Raw genomic sequence first — 14,483 nt, 5'->3', positions numbered from 1 at the left:
TGGAGGGGCAGGACCAGTTTCGTGGGAGCACAGGTCCTTTAATAAACCTGTCCTTTTCCAAAGAGGTGAAAAGATGGTTATGACAATGATAATTCTTCCTCTGATGCACTCACATCCTTCTATTAAGGACACATTACCTCAAAGGTCAGTAATTGCCAGCCAGAGCCAGCTCTGCCTTGACAACCCGTCTTTGAAATGCATTAAGTGCCTGACCGTGATCAGGACAGCAAGAGACACTGCCCTCAACGTGCTGTCTGCAGAGAGGAGATGGCTGTGTCTTCTCAAGTGTCTTCAATTTCAGCAGCTTTCCCTCACTTCAAAATCGTTCTTCCACCTCAGCTTAACGCTTATCCCCAAACTGACACACACCTTCAAAGTGCTGCTTTCAGAAAGAAGCCCGGAAAGATGGAAATTAAGAGATTACTTTCAACTAAAGCAATGGGTTAAATCTTTGTGTCCAGAGTCACCAGATGTGCCATCGGGCCCCAATGCTTTACAAAAGCAGGAGCAACTCCTCCAGCGTTCAGGGGGACGGGAAGGACAGGGGACAGTCCCTATGAGATCAGCGTGGCACAGGGACCGAGGAAAAAGCACCAGGGCTGGTCTAAGAGAGCAGGAGCACAGCAGAAACCCTTTGTAGGAAGCACAAAAAAAAAAAAAAACACCTAAGCAGTAGAGACTGAAATTACCCCAACCCCCTCCATAGGTCTCAGTAAAATAGAGAACAGCAACCCTGCAATGGCCACAAGAGCATCAGGAAGGACCCAAAGCAAACCCAAGTGTAAAACACATCCCTCCGTGGTACCAAGGTATTCAGCTGAGAACGGGGAATCTTCCTACCGAGAGGGCAGTGTGGAGTACCTCCGTGACAAACCTACAGCAATTATTAGAGAGGCATCATCCATACATAATTTTGAATTTAATTTAATTAGGCACCCTGCTAACTTCATTACTTATTTAACCGGACTGCTCATTCAATTTGCGTTCCTCCTGGTTCAGATAACCGCCCTGGGCCCCACCTCGGTGGGAAACGCACTGGAGGACGCGTTTGGGAAGCGGCTCAGCACAGGCTGTAGCCCCAAGCCCACGCGTTCCCCCGACGCTCAGCACCTCCCCTGGGACGCAGGCATTTACATGCCTTAGGTTTCATGCCTTCGCTTTTCTACCTGAATGCGGAAAAGTTCAGAGGAGCTCAGGAGGAAAAAGGACAAAAAAAAACCCCAAAGAAGCAGATTTATCATTGTTAATGCTTGTGCATGCCAGGCAAAGCAGCTGCCTCCTACACAGTTGCCAGGTACTTCTTTTTGACCTGAGAAATACCTGAAAATAATACTTTGTGGGGGTTGGGGGAATTACATCAGAGCACTTCACTTGTCACCCAAGAGCATCCTTATAAAACCATCATCTCCAGTGCACGACACGCCAAGGTCGGGACAGAAATCAAACAAAGGTCGCACGCAAGCAACTGCTCTCGCAACACTTTTGGGGCCGGGGAGGTCAGCAGCCTGAAGCTGAACCTTTCACACCAAATCAAACCCAGGAACAGAGGATCCATCCAGCACATGCATCCTCCCTCCTACCACGTCAGGCAGCCACATCCCTCCCCGTGTGCCAGCTCTGCCTACAGCTGCTCAGACATGATGGCATTTACCCCCTCGTCTTCAGGGGTCTCCTCAGAGATGGGAGTCAGAAGGCTCAATTCCCTGCCTGATCAGAAGGGATGGAGCACCATGGCTGAAACACAGAAAGGAGGAAACGGCACCTCACGCAGATCCCTGAAATAGCCTGCAGTAGGTAGGAAGAAACCTCAGCCTCAGACTGTCTCAGAAAATTGATGTACATACAAAAAGAGCCCTGACTGACATGAGTAAGAGAGTGTGAAACGGTACAGACACTAGCCTGAAATTAGGTAATCCTCCGTGGGGTTTTTTTTTCATTCCTTCAGTTCAACACTTTTTCTTTAAATCAAACAGCTCTGAGTATTCTGAGCATCCATTAGAAAAAAAAAAATAATAAAAAAGTTGGACAGCAGCACAAAACCAGGCACACCCCAGCGCGCCCTTCCACCCCTTGTGCAAGGGCCCTGCTCACCACCGTGCGGGCGAGCTGCTTGCACGCCCTGGAACAAACGTCATCACCTCGGGCAGTGTCTTGGAGACAGTGTTGTGGCATCTATTTTTCACACTCCAAATTAATTCCAGACCCCACAATAATTTAAGAGCTTAGAAGTTCAATGTAATTTGCTCCAACCAACACACAGGGCTTGTCTGAAGCATCAGAAGTTCAGAGGAGCAGCCTGGTGAACAGACCATTCCCCACTTGCACGCTGATCTGCTACGCTAACGGAAAGATACCGATCCACTGGTAATGCCTTTTACTTTGAGGTTACCTGGTAAAGAAAAGGACTGAAATCACTGCCACAAAGATTAACAACTCTGTCACAAAGCCAACATGTAGTCAACAGCACTAATAACCACAGCCAATACGAAGCCTTCAAGGAGAACCAGCATCAGCAGAAGCGATGAGTTTTCCAGCTAGCTCTCGTAAAAACGAAACTCTGTCTAGCTCACAACCCCACGCTGATCTTGTGTTCAAGATGCTCAAAATTAAACCTCACACCAAGGAAAAGGAAATCTAATTTTCGGTTTCATTAGCACGCAGCCTCCCCCAAGCGCAACACGAAGCATTCGCCTTTGTGAACAAAATTCGCAAAATGATTTGCACAGCGGTGGGGGAAATGTAAGTGCTGGAGTTCCCGTCAACAGGGAAGGAGACTCAGTCTCACAGCAAAGCCATTTCTGCTGGCCTGTCATCAGGGAGAACAGTGGCAGAGGCTAATCGTTGCATCAGAAGGATGACCAGGCTTTGCTGTCTGGCCAGGGACAGGGCTGAAGTGGCAATGCCAGGATTATCGAATCCTCCACAAGGTGAAGGGATCACGTAGACTCCATAGAGGATCTTGGCAATTCTCATTTCCTACAGCAAACAGTTCTCAGGGGCCTCTTCCAACCTCCTCCGGCAGGAAGAGGGGAACTTCTAACACCTAATCGCTGACATTTAAGAATGTGAAGCTCCAACCATCGAGTTGACACCGCAGCAGGGAATGCAGCTAGCACATATACAGTTGCATGCTCCCCAGGGTGGGGATTTCAAGTTACAGTTTAAGAAGAAGAGAAGGAACTAACCTACAAAAGCAAGCAACTTTCTCTGGGATGTATTTATTCACACATACCATGTGGCTGCACCATAATGTAAACACCTGCGTGGATGATGCGTTTCTCCTCCAGCAGCAGTGTCCGAGGCATGCTCACGTCTGGAATCCTTTACATTTTAAATGCTACTTCTGCCTTCTCCTTGGTGCCAAAACGCCTTGCAGAAGCAGCACGTGCATGGGAGAGGAAAGGAGCAGGAGAACAGTCAGTAAGGTACCACGAGACTTCAGATACCAACGTGATGAACACCAAGTACAACTTGAGGAGCAGACAGCCCCCACGTGCACTATAGGCAGCAAATGAGGGAGGTGCCGTGGTTTGTAAGAAGGTCACACTAGGTGAAAGTTACTGTTCTCCCGTGGCTTACAATAAAAAGCAAATTCACATTACTCCTAAGTAAACTCAATGTTTGTTACTTCTGTTTCTTTGTTTGCTATGTAGAGCTCTAAATCCAAGCAGCAATACTTCCTGGCCAGCTTATATTATTCACACACAACTTACAAATCTAGGCTTGCATCTGGATTTTTCTATGTCACAGAAGCTGCAATGAATTTCACAGGCAGCCCCCAAAGCACGCAGCGCTCCACACCACCACACATGAAACAGCGGCACACGAGTCCTCTCCAGTGTTGCCCCAGCCAGGCTGCCCAGCAAGGTCCTTTTAAAGCAAGAACTCCGTAATGCATCTCTCGAGCTGCTCGGGGACACAGCATTAAAACACAAAGGCACACAGCTCTCACGCTAATGTTTCCATTTGCTCAGGAGCTGCTTTTATTTAAGGACAAAATAAAGCCAAGCCTGCTGCGCTGCAGCACTGACCCCGTGCACAGACACTTGGGTGCCTCGGTCCACTCAGGCCCCCCCAGAGAGTTTCAAAGCGCCCTGAGGACATGCAGATAAACAAACATTTGAAGGGAGATGCATGTCAAGAGGCCCATGAGCAGCTCTGTAAGAGACGTTTGGCATAAGAAGCTCAAGACAGAGGGTCATGCAAAACCCCTCCGCCTTCAGTCACATCTGGGCTGACCTGTGACAGGCTCGGCTCACACAGCCTGCCCCTTGTCTTTGCTCAAGTTATCCCAGCAAAGACCGGAGTGACCCCAGCTAGCCTTTGGGCTCTTTGCTTTCAATGCCCAGCCTTCAAAGAAACCTGACCCAAAGTCCAACGAGGTTAATGGACAGGCACACGCTGACGTCAGCGAGGTCCCTGGATAAGGCCACCGCAGTGTTTGCCTTATTCTTGGAATCAGCGCCGCCTGGAAGCCAAGGAACAAAGTTAAGACTGACCACGGGTTGCCGTCTTGGTCTTCTCGAGGACCAGCCTGTCCTCTGCACACACCCCTGGCAGGGCTCAGGCAAGAGAAGACTGATATTAGAAGGCTTTTTCCATACCATCCACACTGGATTTCTCCACACCAAGCAACCAACGAGGCCAGACTTAGAGGTCAAACCCTGGAGGTAAGACATCAGGTTGTGGGGAGACCTGCACACAAAACACTGACAAGCGTTGATATGAATTTCATCTCGTGTGCCATAGTGCCAAAATGCCCAGTCTCTAAAACTTTTCAGACTTGGGTTCCTTCGAGGTTCAAGGGTTATTCCCAGCATCTGTCCACCGGTAACAGCAGACATGACCTCGTTTGAACGTGGCACATAACACTAGGAGTGACAGAGTCCCAACTATTTGCCTCGTAAAGCCGAAGGTTCGCAGAGCAACGGCATTACTGACTTTCAGAGCTAAACTCTATCCAAGGCGATTTTTGGGCTGTGCTCCAGACACATTTACATCTTGCACCAGCCTACCCTGTCACAGACACCAGGGATCTGCTTATTTACCAATCCCCTAGCAGAGACGAAAAAAAAAAAATACTAAACCCAGCTCTTTGATAGAGACTCCCTGAAGATCCTCACGTGACATAAGAGACAGGAGCTCTGAGATACGAGTACTCCTCTACTCCCATGCCAGAACACCTGTTAATTTGGATGCCAAATACCAGTGACTCGAAAAAAAAGTACGAGCCATCCTTCTCGCCCACTTCTTTTGAAGATGACGGATGCATCTGGTTGGGAAGCTGAGCAGCAGCACACAAAAAGGCCTTTTTAACACACCCACAGCCCATAAGCAAGACAGGCAAATCAGTCACTAACAAAGATCAAGTCCTCGTTAGACCTGAAATATGAATGGATCACACAGAGCAGCATTTTTGAGTATTTATGTATTAAAGCTACTTTTCTACAGCAGCAAAAAATCCCAAAGAGCCTAAAGCAGTCCCAGGCAGGACGTACAAGTTCAGTAGAAGTGCTCGTGCTTAAAGGGAAAGAAATAGAGAACCGCTCTCCCCCCTTGAAAACAAAACACGCCTTTCAGCGTGCAACTCCGCACGGAGACTCCGCAGGGGCTGGAGACCCTCAGCACTGCACAACGTGCCCCAGGCTGTTGGTATGAAAAGGGAGGATGGTTTACTGGGTGTTAGCACAGCTAAACAGACTCGCTTCCAGGTGTATCATCTCTCTGCACCCACGTTTGCAGAGCCTTCACACAAAGCAGGCAGCCCAGCCAGGACCGTCAGCACTCTCGGATCAGGCTGTACTCAAACCACCCACCAGCAACTTGAATGCCAGCAACGGTCAGAAGCATCAGGTACTTCTCAGAAAGAAGGACCTTGCTAAGAGCAGCAACAGTGGCCACTCCAGGCATCTTAATCAGAGTTTTAAACAAGTCACTGAATCAGTAGAGGTCCACCCCTGCCACAAGACTAGGAAGAAGAACATGAGGCAGCAATCACCAAACATCTACCAGGCACTAATTCAAACACCAATGAAGACAGAAGGTGGTTTTCACGGTCTTCAATGAGCCCCCAGTCTACCTGTAATGGCCCTTGAAAGAACAGACCGTGGCCAACAGCTCCTAGAACAGAGCCTGAGGAACAAAATCATGCTACCAAGTCACAAAACTCAACGCTACGGTGTTCACAGCATCAAACCAATTGAGCAAGCTTTTGGCTACGGACACTGCCAAGCCCTGCCCTGCACTGGTGCTGTATTCGCTTCACAGCGGTGACGGTGTCCAGCAGCAAAGTCCATCACAGCTAAACCAGGAGAAGGTCACCAAGGGGAGGGAGGGAGCTCTAGAGAAAATGTACGGGTATCGCTGGGAAAGCAGCAGGAATGTGGCACAAAGGTAACAGCTACAGCCTGGGGCTGCCAGATGAAAGCAGGATCAATACTCCACTATGTTGTTTAACCCGTTTATTGGAGGAGGAGGTGGAGATAAATGAGTGTTTGAGTTGCCAGAGGGTACACTTTCACCCCAATCTGAGTCAGCCAGATGCGAGTTCCTGCCCAGCAACATCATCCCAGCCAAATGATTTCAGCCTTACAGTTCACTTAACCACAGAATACAAAGAGCCAGCAACCCAGCAGTCGATAATGGAATAAACTATAGGTCAGTGACCAGGGGAAAACACACCATTTAAAATTATTCCAATATTGACACGCACGGAAAACACAGGCCTGTGTTTTTATTTATTTATTTTAACTAGCTTATCTGCTCAGAAGCGGCACTGAGCCGGCTGCTGAAATTACCAGGTTAGATTCTCCAAGCCCGTGGGTGAGCTGCACAACGCCAGCGCACACACATCCATACAAGCTCGGTGCTCGCAAGCAGGGCTGAGCGCGCACGTGACCGGCCGCAGCCCGGCGTGCACCCACTCGCTTATCGGCACATCGGCGGGCGAGGGGGGACCCGAGGGCGCAGCGCAGCTCTGCCAAGCTGCCTCTGAAAGCCTGGCCTGGAGCCAACAGGGAGAGCACAACCGTGCTTAAAACACTCAGCCAGGAGCCCAGCCAGGCTCATTTATAGTTCCATTTCCTCTCCAGGCTGCTTTTCCCCAGGAAAATGCTGCAACGACAATTTGCACCTTAAGATTAAAGATCGCTACAGCTCTGCAGCAACTGAAAACACCCAGAAAAGCCCCTTTCCCCTCTGGAGTCCAAGGAGCATTTCTTCCATCGCACGTGAGCAAAGCGATGATGAGGCGACACCGGCAACTGCACAGGCACCACGCACAGAACGCCCCAGCTGAAGGTCCTGCATGCCCCCGCTTAGCCCATACCCAGGGCTACACAATAACCACTTGTTCTATCACCCAATGCCCCTTCCCCGACCGAGAAAGGGAATTGGGAAAAGGAGGGAGACTTGTGGGTTAAAATTTAAACAGATTAAATAAAATAAAGAAACCAATATCAATGCTAATACAAAACACACAAAATCATACTTAGCCCACCGAGTGCTGGCAAGTCGCTCCAGGGACAGCAACCGTTGGGAAGAAGGAGAAAGAGCGAGGGAAGATGAGAGCAGAGCAAAAAGAGCCCCCCCCTCACCAGCAGCTTTCCCTTTTGTAGTGAACCTGACATTAGTGATCTAGAACACACCTGTGGGCCAGCTGCCCTGGATTTCACTGCTAATGGCCCTGATCACCACGGCTGGCCACAAACTGAAACAAAATGTAACAGAAAAGTGATTCTATAAATTTTATCCCCATGAAACCAGGACAATGTGGTATCACAAAGCAATCTTATTTTCTCAAAATAAAACAAGGAGATGTGAATTCAGCAGGGCGATTCAGACAAGCAGTAGGCACTAATCCTGGCCAACCTCCCGGCTCCATCAAGTAAAGCAAAACCAGCTGCACCATGTGTACCAAACAGAGCTTCCAGCCTTTAAGATCAACAGAAGTATTCGGTATGATCCCACGCTTATGCCCCACCACGCAGTTAAAGTTAAGATTTAACACATTCAGACAGCAGGATGGCAATGCCAACCCATCCTACTTGCCGAGCTGGCTGCTGCAGTCCTCTGGCCAAGCTCCCCGCGCTGAACGCGATCCAGCGCGCTCTCCACCCGTGCTGGCACCCGTCTCTCTGAGCCCGTGAACCGACCTGCCCAGGCTGATGCAGGCAGCACCAGGAGCGTGGCACGGAACCACCATTTCACAACGGCACCAAAGGGAACGCAAGGCCAATACTGATGACTTTTCCAGGAAAGCATCAAGGAAATAAATTACACTGTTCCCAAAATTTGTTTTTCCTCAAAAATACCTGCTTGCCAGAGGGAAAAGCTTTCAAGGTTGAGTTTAGTGCTCAGTAAAAAGACCAGGTTAAGAGCCTGGGAGACCTCTAGCTCTGTTTCTCCTCCAGCAGAAGTGAACTAGAGCAGCGAAGACTGGCCAGGCAGATCTCCTGCGTGCCACGGAGGGGCAAGCAGCCATCACAAAGGGCTGCAATAAAGTTCAGCTTCCCACCCCAGCCGCTCCTTGGCATCTTCCTCCCCGCCACTAACAAGCCCGCTGCGATTCCCACCACTAGCAGAGGCACCTGCCCAGGACACACTGGACTCCTGCCACCAACTCGCTGCACCAGCCAGGACTCGGCAGCCCGGACCTGAGCCTGGCAGCTCCCCTCTCGAACAGGAGATGAGAAAGCACAGCCTTTATCCAATGTCTGTCCCTGCCTCTCATTTGCTTGGGAAACAACCAGCAGGTAAACAACACCCAGCTAGCAATTTGCTTACCAACACAGAAAAACACCTCTACTTTCAGCTTTGTACTTTTTTTTTATTTCAGTGAGTAACAAAGCCTTAATCCAGGCTCAATGAAGCACTGCAGAGCCTGGCTCAGCTCACTTTGGCTACAAGCAAATCAATAGCTTTCTTATATCTCCCTGCTCTGCTTGGGAGGGAAAAGAGGCCACTTCTTTCCCAGCCAAGACATCTGCACAAGGCATCTATGTGCTGTGAGCCAGGACCCCTCACGGGGAGAGCTCAAAAGAGATGAAAGAGGGCTTTGGCACAGCAGAGCCGTCTTCTCTTGCCCTCATCTCTGCTGGCACTGCCAGCGTGTTTCATGTGGGAAAGTTTTCAACCCCAGTTTGGCCTCCCAGCCACCGTCGGGTTCTGTACTGGTTAGTTATTCACGGTGGGGTGGAAGGAGGCGGGGTGGGGGAAAGAGGTTCAGATGCTGTAGGTAGGACTGCACAGGCCTCCTGTTCAGCCCAGGCAGTTGCTGACAGAGCTGCTTATTCTGCACATCCGTAAGCTTAAAAAACGAGGCTCAGAGGCACTGAGGAGGAAGCATACAGGAAAGCCAGCCCTGGACTCAGGAAGGCCTCGGTGCAAATCAATCAGTCCCTCTGTGCCTCCCTACCAGGAAAGGGTCTGGAAGTCGCTACAGAGATGAAGACAATACGGCCAAACCTAATGCAGCCAAATCCTACAGTCCCAGAACCCCCTTCAAGCAGATCAGCGGGCACGATCCTTCCTCCCCCAGCACACCAGGGACATGGCAGCACCTCAGCCTCCGAGCTCCTCCCCAGCCAAAGCCACCCCAGAAGCCAGAGCAAACCTGTCCCAGGTCAGAGGAGGGCTGCTGCGGAGCAGGGACACGCATTCTGCAGGCAGAGCCTCCCCCGCAGCGGGGAGGGCGACCATCGAGCCCCCGGTCCGCAGCAAACTGCCACGGGCATCGCACACCTCTCCTGTGTCACGGGTGCCACGCAGCACCGCTCTGAAGAGACCGCACAAACCACAGCCCCAGCTGCTAACCGCCTTGCCAAAGCCGTCCAGAGGTGGCCAGCAGACAGGCACGGGTTAGCACTGGTTCACTTCCAGCCCCGGTGAACTGTGCCCAAAACCCCTCTGTGGGTCACATGTGCATTGACGGGTGGCTGCAGTTCTGGGGGAACAGCAAGACATCCAAAACCTGTGCAAACATCCCTGGGCTGGGCAGCTTTGGCCTCTCCAAGCTGAGCCTGGAGGAGCCTTCCACCTCCACCCACAGGCCATCCCTGGGCTGTATCTTTGCTGGCCCTGGGAAAACCCAGCTCCACGCAGCATGCTCCATCCTGCAGAACGGAGCTGACTCCAGAAGACCAGTCACCAGCTACTCCAGCAGTAAATCAAAAAAAACCCACAACTTTAAAATAAAGAGTTCACACAAACTCATATTCCAAACATCAACAGAGCTGTGTCAATTAGATTAGGATCTGCCTTGTTATCCATCGTGTTTACAGTACGTGTGAATGCTTTCTAAAGAGCAGATGCTTTTCAAGTTTAATAATTCAACCGTTTAGAATTCAGCAGTGAAAGACCCTGCACACAAAGAAATAAATGCACACACAACAGAAGCCTTTTTGTTGATTTTCAACTTTTTTTCCTTTAAATATAAACTACCAAGAATGCCAGAAATTTTTGCTTCTGAAGAAACAACAGGCAAAGAGGATGTCTGAGAGATGGAAAGCATTTGGAGAAGGAAAAACAAAAACAAGACAACTCTCAAACATATTCTTGTGGGACTAGTCCTGAAAACCACATGAATAAGGAACACAGGCTTCCCTTGAAGCTACAACAGGAAAAGCTTCAATGGACGATGGCACCAGGACTTGATCCCTGCTGCAGATCAAATGCCACACGAGCAGGAAACAGCTGACACACAGCTCAGCCCAATTATACACAGTGCCCTTTCCATAAAGGGCCTCCTCTTTACTGCAAACCAACTCTCATCTTCCGCTCCGCTCTCTTCGCTGGAGACCAGCCCCTTCTGCCCCTTGAAGGAGAAAGGCAAAGCTGGCATCTGTGCACTTTGTGTTTGTACTCACTGTTATCAGGGCTCGGACTATGAATTGTTCAGAGCGTGAACTATTTGCAGTATGTGTTGAAAACAGTACAGCCTGCTGTCAGCCCTCAATGCACAGTATTTTCTACAGACCCACCTCATCACCTCCATCATTTATACCATGACTAGTTCTTTTGCATGTACTCATACATAACCACTTAAGTTTGGCATTTACTGCATTATCACTACAGAGAAATTACTGTAGGGGACAAATTAATTACCTATGCAAAGCAGGCTAAGAATAGTCAGCAACACACTGTACCACTGAAACGCTCGACAAAGCCTCAACCAGAACTTCCCTCATGCGGAGGATTACAGGCTCTACCCACAAAGGACTCGAGTGTCTTCCCTTATCTTTATTCCGTTTAAAAGGAAACAGACTTTCCTGAAAACGTGATAGAAACATGCCTTTACGGAACAAATGCAAATGGATTAATGCACTTATCAGCAGTGGGCTTGAGGGGAGGCAAAGACTTATTCCTCCTGCTGCCCAGATATTCTGATACTCTTAATTAAATTAGAGAACATCATTAGCTAATGAAATATTCGGGTCCATCATCGCACAACCCTCCTCCTCCCGCTGCCTTGCGGCCCCCACGGCCTATGAATCCACACAAGCATAAAGGCAAGGCATGGCGACTACAAAGGGAGTTGCGAAAGAAAAACCTCCCTGCCCTTCCTTCCTCTGAGGCCGTGCCCACTCACCCTCGGTTCTGGGAAACAGAGCTATCCTTAGGCAGGGGAACATTCAAAAGGAAACTCGGCCGTGTCAGCAGCCTCACTAGATTCCTTCTCCACACAAACCTGGGCAGCACAACTGTCTGAGCCCAAAGGCCAGGAGCTCGGCCACGCTTCTTCCCTGCTCCCGAGGACGCACGCAGGCACACGCGCCCCTGCTCACCCCTCGCAGGCAGCGCCTGACCCCGAGGGAAACCAAGACCCCCAGCTCGCACCACGCCACTAAGTGTGCAGGCAGAACGTATCATATGTGGTTCGGTTTTAAACGCCTCACACTGGCTGAGGGGTTTCACAAGTACATACCAAGCCGCTGCCTTGTCAAGTTCTGGATCATCAGCGTCAAATCCCGGGAGCAGCCAAGGCAGAAACGGCCCTGCAGACAGACAAACGGGTCTCAGCATTTTTCCCCTGCCTCGCCCTCTCCCTTAGCCAGTGCCTGTTTGCTTTTGCTTCTAAACTTCGCTTCTCTGTGCAAACAGTCTGCTATGAGAGGTATTTGCTCAGTCCACAAGTTTCCTGCATTTCTGTCCAGCTCTAGGGCCTGACAGTCGGGCATTTCCAGCTCGGAGACCCAGGCTATGAAAAACGACTTCAGCCCAGCAGAAGAGAAGAATCACCAGGCAACAGAAGCAGACACGCTTCTGCACATCATTATCTGAGCATCGGAGCACGTTGGGGATGCTGCAGAGGACTCTGGGGTGTCAGAGCCAAGGGGGACCCCAGCCTCTTCACCCAGACGCCCAAAGCACCCCATCTTTAAAGCCACGCTTTAAAAGCATCAGGCAGCTGCAAAGCCACGGTACAGCCTTCTCAAAGCTCTCCTGTCCGCCTACCCACCGCCAAAGAGACTCTGCCCCCGGCCATGCTTTGTAGGCAGGCCAGCTCCGAAACTCAGCCCATTTAAAGTCAGCTTTTATATAATCATCTTTTTCTACGTGAGAGCTTTACACCACACCCATCACCACGTTTCCCTGGATTTACGTGCTCAGCCTACATAAACGTAGCCATTTTCCCTTTTCCCAAGGCCTCTGACACCCGTGTCTTCCAACTGCTTGCAGCAGCTCTGCACCATGCCAGTCCTCAAAGAGCCTGTAACACATCTAACCTACTGACCAGCTCTCACTTGGAGCAGCACCAAGCACAACCGGTCTGCAGCAGGCTCTGGATGCAACGATAATACAACAAGGAATGCTCAGGTCCAACAGAAACCCAAGGGACACAAACAGTTGAGCAGCATTTGGTGGATGGAGGTTATTAGCGCATTACACATAGACCAGAAATTCAGGAAGCAGTTATCTCCAGAAAAGAAAGATTCATTTCCTTATGATGCTTGCAAATCACACTGCTAACTTCAGATCGGAAGGGCTGGTGCTCAGTAGAATGAAATTAAGCATGTTGGATCACACAGGACACCTGAGTGGATAATAGCAGAAAATTAATGGAAGCATATGTGCCTCAGGCAGAGGACGGGAAGACCAGCAAGAGAGCTGTGCTCAACTAAACTTCATCATGATAAATGAAACCCACTAAACATACTGCAAACGCAGAAATATGGTGATTAGATGTACACCGGAGGTTCAACGTCTTAAACATTAATTGCTTTTCTCCAAGAGCATCTCTCCCAGCCAACATAAACACATGTATAGTCTCCTTCAGAGACAAAAGGGTACAGGGAAAAACAACCACGAACTTTTGGAAATCACTGGCCTCTCACAAGCATTTTATCCCTGGATAACCTCCAAAGAAAGCCTTCCAGCACAGCAAATGAAGTGGAACCGCAGAGATGAAGCAACCTGCCGCTTTACTCCTGTGCTTACGATCAAGAGTCTGGTATTGGGCAGGCTGGTGACCCCCAGGCATTGCAGAGCTCACCTCTCCCGATCAAGCAGAAGCTCTGGGACAGGTCTTCCCACCTCAGCATCATCAGAGTGGGAGTCAGGATGGAAGTAAAAGGTGCTAGCGCAGGACACTAACTCTAGCCACCATTCAATCCATGTTGAAGGAAAGCCATGCCCTTGTACCGCGTACCTGACTGCTCCCACCACCCCTGCCATGCCGCCTTCTCTCCTTCACCAGAGCATCGAGTACTTCGCTTGCACATTTCCAGCAATCTGTGTTTTTCACGGATGCCAACTCTCTCCTTGCAAACCTAAATCTTGGAGCCTCCCTACGACTTGCCTTCACAAGAATGCTAATTAGGTCTTTACTACCCCCAGGCTTTCTGAAAGAAAACAGGCATCTGCCATGTGCACTCCCACTCCAGCTATGTTTTCCCACTCCAAATCAACAAAACAAGTGTGTTACTCGGTCAGTGACACGCAGAGGACACAGCCGGCTCTGTAAGAAACCTGGGAAAGGAGCTGCATCACCCACCACATTTCACGCTCCCAAATGCCACGAGGAACATCCGCCCTCCCAGAGGAGACCATGCACCTCGTGAGAGGCTGCAACACCTGGCTCACCGCGTGCTGGGTCCTCGCTCCACCAGTGCCAGGTTTCCTCAGCACTTCCCTGAGGAACAGGCTGCTACCATACCTCTCTGCCCACACACGGGCTTTCCAGCCTACATCATACCCTCCCCAAGATACCCTGGTATTTTTAGCAAGAGGTGCACAGCGCGAAGGGCAATCTGCTTCCACCAGTTGGTGACACTGATTACATCCACCTAGAACTGTCCTTCTCCAGCATGGCCTGTGCCCAGGGACACACAGGTTTTCCGGCCAAAAAGCCTATGTACGAATGGCTGCCAAACCCCCCTGTGACACCAGCTTGCTCCTCCAGTTCATGCTGGCTCTTCACTCCATCCTAAAAGGGAAAAGGGGACACTTCCCAGGACCAGGATGCCTCCAACTCCCATATACAC

At 50.2% G+C, this 14,483-nt stretch overlaps 2 protein-coding genes across 12 annotated transcripts in view; both read right to left on the bottom strand.

Annotated features, from left to right (window-relative positions):
* Positions 1 to 14,483, bottom strand: part of DHX37 (DEAH-box helicase 37) — a 282,506-nt gene that overhangs the window by 120,896 nt on the left and 147,127 nt on the right. The gene's annotated exons all lie outside the window — the stretch shown is intronic.
* Positions 1 to 14,483, bottom strand: part of NCOR2 (nuclear receptor corepressor 2) — a 240,334-nt gene that overhangs the window by 199,278 nt on the left and 26,573 nt on the right. The window lies entirely within an intron of this gene.

Source organism: Nyctibius grandis, chromosome 14, assembly GCF_013368605.1.
Source record: "Nyctibius grandis isolate bNycGra1 chromosome 14, bNycGra1.pri, whole genome shotgun sequence".
NCBI classification, from domain to species: Eukaryota; Metazoa; Chordata; class Aves; order Nyctibiiformes; family Nyctibiidae; genus Nyctibius; species Nyctibius grandis.
The sequence above is the reverse complement of the archived record's forward strand: the minus strand, read 5'-3'. Positions and strand labels throughout refer to the sequence as shown.